Source organism: Octodon degus, unplaced genomic scaffold (genome assembly GCF_000260255.1).
Source record: "Octodon degus isolate 3935 unplaced genomic scaffold, OctDeg1.0 scaffold00162, whole genome shotgun sequence".
Taxonomy (NCBI): Eukaryota; Metazoa; Chordata; class Mammalia; order Rodentia; family Octodontidae; genus Octodon; species Octodon degus.
Window position 1 is genome coordinate 5,702,607 of NW_004524738.1, and position 9,682 is coordinate 5,712,288.

Consider the following 9,682-nt stretch of genomic DNA (forward strand, 5'->3'; position numbering starts at 1 on the left):
GATGAGATGCTTTATCCCTGGGCAGCATACAAATTGCAGCCCAGAACTGTCATTTCAAAAAAGGTTTTGAAGTCACATCACCCTGCTGACAGGCTGTGATTTGATTTTTAAGGTCGTCATCTATTACCATCTTTTCCTATTAATTCATGTGATCTTACTCAAACCTACATTTCTTAGCTCACTTCAATAACCGAACCAGAAAACAAGCCAGCCACCTCTCTACTGTAATTGGCAAACCAAACCATTATTCCTCCAACAACAGTATAAGCTTTTCTCAATATATTTTAACACACTCACTCACCCAGAGTCCCCTACCTTAGAGGCCTACATTTACATTTTCAGTAGACAGATCATGTAGCTTTGGTAGTGTTTCCCTCCAGGTACCCTTAGCTGCAAGTTCTGCACAAGTCTTGCAAAAACCATAGATACACAATCTAATATTTATAATATCCTTTCCAAAGTGGGCGAGCAAAATAATTCTATCAGCCATGCTCTAAACATAAAATCTCAGAAATTGCATTTTGTGCCAGTATTTTTACGGAGCAGGCAGCGTAGTACACAAGACATAAAATAAAAGGACTATATGTCAAAGTACATTTTTGATTAAAATATTCACACCCTTCCAGATGTTGTGACTGGGGGACATTTCAGATTTTTAGTATAAACATTTAATTTGACAGCTGTGAAATAAGATGGCAGTGAATGGATCAACTTTCCACACTGGATACAACTGTTGGGAAAGTTGGCCCATATCTCTAGGTTTCCACTCCATCCTTTAAGCCACTAAGACATCAGCTTTCTGAAGCACTCTTCCTTTGCAATCAGTATTTCCCTGATGAAGACTGAGGAGGAGACAAAGCATAGTCTTCAGAAGAGCTATTTGGATACACCTGGCCATGTCTAGGGAAATTTCATCTTACCTTACACGCAGAGGGAGAATGTTTGCAAGTATTTCTTATTTCAAAATTCTGTTCTCTGATCCTCCCTGCTTGAATTTCTGTCACCCAGAATAACTCTTTGCAGCCCAGAATATATGGGTACCAGTTGGTGCTGCCTTTTCATCAAGGAGGGGCTGAACACCAGATTTTTAATAGCTGGAGGTGGGAAAATATTTTGCTAAGCTTTGACAGTAAATATAGATGTGAGACTGGTTTGTCTGGCTTCCAATAACTTGAAGCATTTTCTTAGAACTAGTAAAGAATATAGATTGGGTAAATGACCTTTCCCCAGGATTTTAAAGTAGGACCAGAGGAAACAAATACCCAATGCTTTACTACAAAAACAAAAACAGGCTATGTACAGTGAGGATATAACTATGCCAAGTACTTGATCAAGTTTAGATAGGCGACAGTGCATAACAAGGATTGGACTGTAGAGTTGAACCTTCCAACACTAAATGCAAAAATAATTAGATGCAATTGCTTTTTGCTTCCCTTTGATATGGGCAGAAACTCTGATATGGTGTCTAAAGAGAAATCTGGATTCATTTATTGTCTACATAGTTAAGTAGTTTATGAGTTCTTGAGAGATGAGTCATGGAGAAAAATAACAAATATATTTCCTGAACTTTTGGGAATTATATTTTAATAAATTATACAGAAATATAGAGGGATATAAATAAATGACATTTCCTGCTCTATTATGGAAATATATAGGATAGAAATAAAGAAAAAAGGTTTTACAGAGACAGGAGTCAGGCCAGTTTGTTGATCAGTAACATGGGTGTGAGTTCTTCATGGAAAACTGGAAAGTTTCTCAGGAAACAGATCTCACAAAATTTTCCAACTATTTTGAATAAGTCAAGCCTTTCTTAATTTATTAGGTTTTGTTAAATAGACCTTAATAAATCTATTTTGGCATAGTGTCACTGTAGGCCAAGAACCCATACTAAGGTAAATGCTACTGCACACTTATTGTACATATTTATATTACAGATAAACTGTATTATATATGATTGTCTGTATTACATTATGTAATATTATCTGTATTATATTAAACACTGAAATATATAGCTCTGAGCATTCTTTTGCGTCTCCAAAAAATTTAAGAAACTACGTTGATAATAAAATAGTTATTATTAAATAGGCTTTCATTTAATACCTAATGATTGAGACACAATCAGTTAAGATAAATGATAATAATGGAATAAGTTTCTGCATTTTCCTAGGAACAGCTCTTGGTACATTAACAGCTATGCATCCTTTCCCATCAGCCTCATGAGCAACAGCCACGCATGTGCCTATGTTACAAACTAGGCCTACCCTTACAGCTTTCCGGAGCTGTGAGGAACAAGTACAGCACACTCTAAAATCTGCTTATCTGTGCTCAGAGTACGGCTTACTGTGTCTGATGTCAAAGCAGCAGACACATAGATGAGCACCCACTGTTGCTGGGTCTCTCTCTGCTTTTACAAATCCTTCTTCCTTGAGCAGAATTGACTTCCAGAGACTCTACGGTACCAGCACCATGACCTTCTTTCACGTTTTTTCTTGCTGTCCTTCAGGAAGTCACATATTAAGGACATTTAAAAACAATTATATAATCTGGGGACATTAGCCAGTGATTATCTTTTCCAAGGAATGCCATGGCTCAGTAGTGACCTAGGGCCACTTTATCTTCAGAACTGTGGATGATCTAAGGAATAAAGACAGCCTCCAAGAAGAAAAAGAAAAGAAAGAATATAAAATATGCTCTTACTAAAGGGAATTAAAGAGTTTTTGATTGTTATAGTTGTCACATTAATACTGCTTCATGGAATAATGACCTATTTTTATGAAAAACGTGAACATAGACTGTCCTCATTTCAGAGGACTCTAGGAAGAATATTTTTAAGTAGAATTAGAGCAAGCACGTTATCAAATTCTTTAAGATTAAATTAGAGCAATCAAATTCTTTAAGATCAAAGACAAAAAAGAATCTTGAAAATAGTCACTAGGTATAAGAAAGCCTCAATAAAGTTATCAGACCTTTTTTCAGAAATCTTTGAAGGCTAGAAGATAAACTCAGTGCTAAAGGAATAAAGAAAACACCAGATAAGAATCTGATTCAGCAAAAGTATTCTTGAAAAATATTAAGATTTCCTCAGTTAAAAAAAAAAGAACCTGCCAAATCACTCAGTGAATTAAAGTGCCCTGCAAACAGTCTCAGGGGCAGGGGTTTTGATCACTGGGCCTGCTGAGCTGGCCCCGCCCCTGGGTATCGCAGAGACTATAATTGAGACTGGGCATAGTGATGCAGGTCTTGGGAGGCTGGAAACAGGCAGATCACTATGAGTCTGATCTAGTAGTGAGACCTGAACACCCTGTAGACTCTTCCTCTCCCTCCAAAACACAAAAATAGCTGATGAGATCTGTTACTAAAGACATATCCTGCAGGGGGCTGGGGAGATAGCTCAGTGGAATAAGCGCTTGCCTGGCAAGCACAAGGGCCTGAGTTCAATCCCCAGTTCCATAAAAATAAATAAATAAATAAATAAATAAATAAATAAATAAAGACATATACTGCAAAAATGGCATCTTTCCAGTGGAAATAAGAAGTAATGGATAGTACTTGGAAGCCATATTAAACAAAACTAATGAAGAACTCGGCAAACGAATGAATAGTGCATTATAAGATCTAGTGGCTAGTTACTTATGACTACACATTTTTTTCTCTGAGGTTAGTGTACTCTGAAATTCTTGGTTAATATTTTGACACATGGGCCCAGGGAGATAGCTCAATAAAATAAGTGCTTGGCTGGCAAGTGCAGGGTCCTGAGTTCAATCCTTGGTATCAAAAAAAAAAATTTTGACACGCAATGTATAAAAATGTCACATTGCAACATCAGTGACTGAAAAGAGTAGAGATACAGAAGTGAGTAGCAATTTTGTATGCTTCTGATATTATTCAGGCGTCAATCCAAATTAGTATATGCATTTATTATATCAAACATAATCCATATAGAAATTACAAAGGATAGATCCAGGTTAGGTACAAAACACTTTGGAAAAGAAATAAAAATATTTTACTACAAAACATTATGTAAGATAGTGAAGAGAATGAGGGGCAGATTTGCAATAGGCACATGAAAAACAAGCAGCAAAATAATGAAAGCAATTACTTTCTTGTCTCACTTATAAGGGGAAGAAGTTCTGACACGTGCTAAAATACCAGGATCCGTGTTCTTCTGTGAAAAAAAAAAAATCTCAGAATCAGTGCTCAGAGCTGCCGCATGCTCTGGTTTGCTGATCTTCAATTTTCCTCTCCATTTTTCATCAGAGAAAGTCGCTATCTGTCTACTTTGTATCCCGGACCTCCCATTAGAGTTTGCTACTTAGTACAACTAAGAGACAGGAAAGTATTCTTATACTCTAAAAATAGAGGTAAGTTAGGTGTTAGGAAAACAGAGGTGAGTTTTTCAAAATACAGTTGCCTTAAAGACATAATGCTATATGAAAAAAGCTAGATATAAAAAGACGTATATGGTATGATTCAATGAATCTGAAATATTTTTTTTCAGTTTTTTCAAAAATTCATTTTGTAATTCTATTTTATTTAATGAACATTTTATCAAATAGTGTGATTAAACAGTTTTCTGTCTGATGGCTTCCTTTTAATCTTAGATTCTGTTTATTCTCTTCTTCACTTACAACTACTTTACTTCTTTTCTTTGTAATTCAGCTCTACTTGAACTTTCAACTTTCTCACCCTCTTCTCCTAAACAGTATATCTTTTTTTTCCATAAATTTATTGAGAAACAATAGCAATGAGACAGTTTCAAACCAAACTGGTAAGACAGTTTCAATAATTAACACATTGTATACATTCTTCCTAGTGGTTAATTGCTGTACAAGATGCGGACATGATATCCTACTTGCAAACACCATTAGAACAAATCCCTCTGTTCATTAAGAGAATGTAACTGTATATTGATCCTAGCCATTTGAATACACAGATACAAAATTTTCTTATACACATAAAGAAAAATGGAAATGTTCAGTGTTGGAGAAGGGATAAAGTTGAGAGATACCATGACATGATAATAAGCTTTCAAGTAGCAAATTGAAAAGCATTCTGAAGATGCATAGTGATGGCAGTGTAAGAAAAATATACTTAATGCAAACAAATACTCAGTTCGGCCCTGGTTATGATGGTAAATATCATGTACACTTTTCCGTGATAACATGAAACTATGGAAAAACTAGCACCCCAAAAAGAATCAAGCAAACAAGCAAGCAGATCATAATCCAATGTGATAGTGCGGTAGCCACTAGGCAACTCCTAAGTATTACCATACAGGCAATTAAGTCAAGTCTCAGAATGAAGTAGAATTCATATTGAATGCTGTTCTTTGAAAATATATTTTTGAGGTGCATGCAAAATTGCAGCCTTGGAAAAAGAGTTCATGTTGTCTGAGGTAACCTTGGGTGTGAAGCCCGACACTCCCAGTGTCTAGTGTCAAAACAGACCATTTTCTAGTGACGAACAGAAGCAGAACTGTCATGCTCTCTGAGCTTTCTGATCAGAAACCCTTGGGTGGCTGGTCAGTGAAATAAGGTCAAATTATAACATGCCCAGGTGTGGGCAGTTTTCAAACTGGAGAGCATAATGTTGTACACGAGAACAAGGTTTTGAGAATATAGAACAAGGAACATGTAAACTTGGATAAAGTATTTAAAGCTACATTGACAGCTGAGGTGTGCAGGGTGCTTCCGGTACAAGGGGCAGAACTTGTGGTGCTGTTCAGGGGCGGCGCTGCCCATGGCCACGAGGCCTGACTCACAGAACGCCAGCAGAAGAACCAAACCGTTCTCTCCAATGGAGAAGTAATCAAGTAGACCAAGTTTTTTTGTGGTATTTGGGTATTCTGTGTTGGCTTTTATTACTGAAAAAGATAGAAATCACTGTGCTTATATACAAATGTTCCACACACGAAAACTAAGCAAGTACACTCTCTACCCTGGATGAGAAGAAAAATCTGTTACGCTGAGTTTTACTGTTTATATGGATCAGAAGTTTGTCTCTTTAATGTCGTTAAGCTCTGACACTTGTATACGAAAGCTTGATTCCAACATATCGGAGAGACACAGAAAAAAATCAGACATTAGTTACATCACTGTTGCTTAAGGCTGTTGTGTCTGATGTTACTCCAAATGGCTTACACTCACTGCCCTGGATCAAGATCATGTAGCAGTCCCAGGACCTCCACTGCCAGCTTCTAAGGGGTGCCTTTCCCTATGGAACACCAAATTCTAAACTCTACAGACTGCAAAAGAGTTACCACAAGGGACCAGTGGCCAGCTGTGATCCTATGGAGAACACCTGTTCGTGCTCCATGGAAAGTGCCTGACTGTGGATCCGTGCAAGTGTTGCATGTCGTCATGAGCTGCAGCTCTGGGGAAACTGCCACGCGCTCAGGACTCAGGCGCTCAAACCATGCCCCACTTGTAAACCGGGAAACTTCTCAGGGATGTGGATATGGATCCCAGGACTACGAGGTGGTTAAGAAGAATTTTAAGAAGAAGAAAAAAAAAAAACTGAAGGAAGTTTACAGCCAGAAATTACAGCATCTGAACAACTTTTATCAATCTTAAAGAGTGGCTCAGAAAAGCACATTGAGGTAGAGCTCCCTAAGTTTTTGGCTAAGTGGACGCTTGACTCTCACGCCAACTGGGGACATCACAGCAGCACTCCTGGGAAGAGCTAAAGCTGAGCCCGCGTTCTATCCCTGGAACTGCCTAGTGCAACTTCTCCAGACTCATGCACTCTCCTACAGCTTGTGCCTGGTTTAATGGATGCTACCTTAGAAAGAGCCAGTGTCCAGACGCTGCTGCAGTTGTGCCTGCAGCAGGTCCAGGACGTTCCCAAGTCTGTCACTTGCGCTTGCTTAAAGACTTTCTTGACTATTGATGACAAGCTTCAAGGAATTAATATCAATATGGAGTCAGCTTTTGATTATACTAATACTGATCAAGATGAGAAAATGAAAGAGCAATCTGAAATTCTCTGAAATGGCTTCAGTCCTGAAGATAGCAACTGCAATCCCGAGTTAAATGAGAAGCCCCAAGAGCCTGCGGCAGTTCCCAACCCATGCCTGGTGATGCCTCAGAGAGCATCCCTCCTAAATGGCATTCTTCGCTCAGCATACAGTGAGGCATTTCTTCTGCCTCACTTGAAGGATATCCCGGCCCATGATACACACTCTTTCTCCAGTATCTGTACTTCCTTTATCTGAAGTGCAGCGAGAATGTTCCTGTGACTCTTCCTGGAATACATCCTCCGACCCTGAGCCAGATTATGGATTGGGTATGTCTACTTCTACATCTGACTTTACTGTCGTCTTAATGATGCCAGAAACAAAAAGCCTGTTGATAAACCTTTATAGGTCTGTGGAATCCCTGGTAACTGTTTATTCTGAGCTCAACAAGATTGAAGTAAGTTTTCAGGAGCTACAGAATTTAAATCAAGAAAAGAACAATAGGGGATTCTATTCAATTGGAGTACCAGGATTTCCTTCAGAGACATTTAATGAAGGTTTTATGTGAAATCCTCCACCTCATCCAGGCATGAATGGTTTTGTTTGCGACCACCTCCCAGGGTCGCGGGAGGACAGGACCATTGAGTGCTTGGATGGGGCCATAGGCTGCCTGCAGGTGCGCAGGAAGGGCTCTATTAACAAGGTGTAGTGAATCTTTTTTTTTTAAATACATGACTGAACTTACTTTAAGTAAATTTACAAGACCGGCCAAATAACTCAGCGGATTAAAGCACCTACTTATGCAGATGCCAGGGCCCGGGCTCGCTGAGAGGGTGATTGAGGCTGGGCATGGTGGCGCACATCTATAATCCCAGAATATGGGAAGCTGTAAACAGGAGTGTCACTACGAGTCCGATTTACGTAGTGAGACCCTGAAAACCCTGTAGACCCTTCCCTAAAATACAGAAAAAATGTAAACTTACTCGTGTATCAAAACAAGTAATAGAAGATATATTTTTATTTGTCCATGATACAATAAGGACAACTAAGTTGATGCAGCAGGGGTGATTTTGATTGTTTCTCACATGATGGTTATTGTAGACAGCCAATTGGGAAGTCCTTGGAATTCAGCATCCTTTTCTCTTTAGGATAGCATTAAGATACTGTTTGGGGAGAATAAAGAATTCCTAGACACTGTCGTATCCTTAATGTGAGTCATATAACTGGCTTGAGATAACCCTCAGAGAAAGGTAATTTATTAATGATATGATGTAAATGAATATTGCAGGAATACAAAATAAAAATTTTGGAAAAATAAAAAGTAAGATTGTTTTCCCAGAAAAATTCATCAAGATTATAAATCAGTAATTTCAAATCATCTGACTGTGTGCAATTTTGTTTCTGTCAACTTGAGATAACCTTCCAACTGTCTTTGTTATTCTGATTTAGAAAAAGATTGCTGACATTCTACTATTTTTCTTTTTCACATAGATTTTTTTGTATTTGAGAAAATAAATTTTCTTGCCTAACATATTCCTTTATTTTTAGCAAGGACTACTCTAAGTCAGGGAGAATGTATCCATTTCTCTGCTTACAATTATAGTTTCTGTATTGAACAGATTGCTTCTTGAGGCAACTGGCCCACCTGGTGTTCATCCTAATGGTGATTCCAGGGAGACTTTGCAGCAAATGTAGATGTACTGAGGAATCAATTACTGACGGAGGAGAAATTCTAAGAACACTTTTTGCAATCCCACTTGGTCTTTTCGTTTTCTTTATTTGGGAAATTTATACAGTTCAGAAGGGTGAAACCATAAATGAGGACGCACTTTCCTGGATGGATGGAGGTTGCGGTTTACTGCATATTTAACAGACAGGATACCTCTTTGGGTCAACTCTGATTTAATATGCACTCGTTAATGCTTGACCTTTAAAATAAACATTTTCCAAGTTCTTACTTGGATTGGAGCCCACTTGGCATAGGGAAAGAACGTATCTAGACAAGTTACAAACCTGTCTGAGACTGGTAGCCAGTAAAATGAATTATTAATGGTAGCAGAAATTTTGAATGTCTAATTATGTATTTTCTGGAGCTTGATGGTAATCTGGAAAATATATTACATCCCAGAAATTATCTGAAATGTTCATATACCTTGAAATAACAATAATACACATCGCAACAGAAGTTAAAATTCTGTTGTGTAGGCCAGATTTAGATGGCAGCATTTGTAGTTCATCTACAGAAAACTACTTTTGTTTTCTTCCAGAGGGGAAAAAATTAATTTCACAGAAGCAAGATCATCTATTCTTTTGAAAAATATGATATATAAAACCAGGATCTGTGTTTCTCTATGAAAAAAAATCAATGTATCTCAGAACCGGAGTTCAGAGCAGCCACACACTCTGGTTTGCTGATCCTTAATTTTCCTTTTATTAGTCAGAAAAAGTCACTATTCATTGACTTTATCCCAAATTTCCTATTAGGGTTTCCTACTTAGTACAACTAAGAGACAGGGAAATAATCTTACACTCTAAAAAAAAAAAAAAAGGAAGTTAGGAAAACAGAGTTGAGTTTTTCAAAACTAGAGTTAATTATTGGTAGCGAGAACTATTCTTTTTTTTTAATTTTCTTTAATTTCTTTTTTTTTCCCCAAAATTTTATTGATAAACAGATAGCAATGAGACAGTTTCAAATCAAATCGGAAGTACAGTTTCAACAAATAATAC

At 37.6% G+C, this 9,682-nt stretch overlaps 1 pseudogene; it reads left to right on the forward strand.

Annotated features, from left to right (window-relative positions):
* LOC101580295 overlaps positions 1–7,523 on the forward strand; it is a 36,372-nt pseudogene extending 28,849 nt beyond the window's left edge.
* The last annotated feature ends 2,159 nt before the right edge of the window (positions 7,524–9,682 follow it).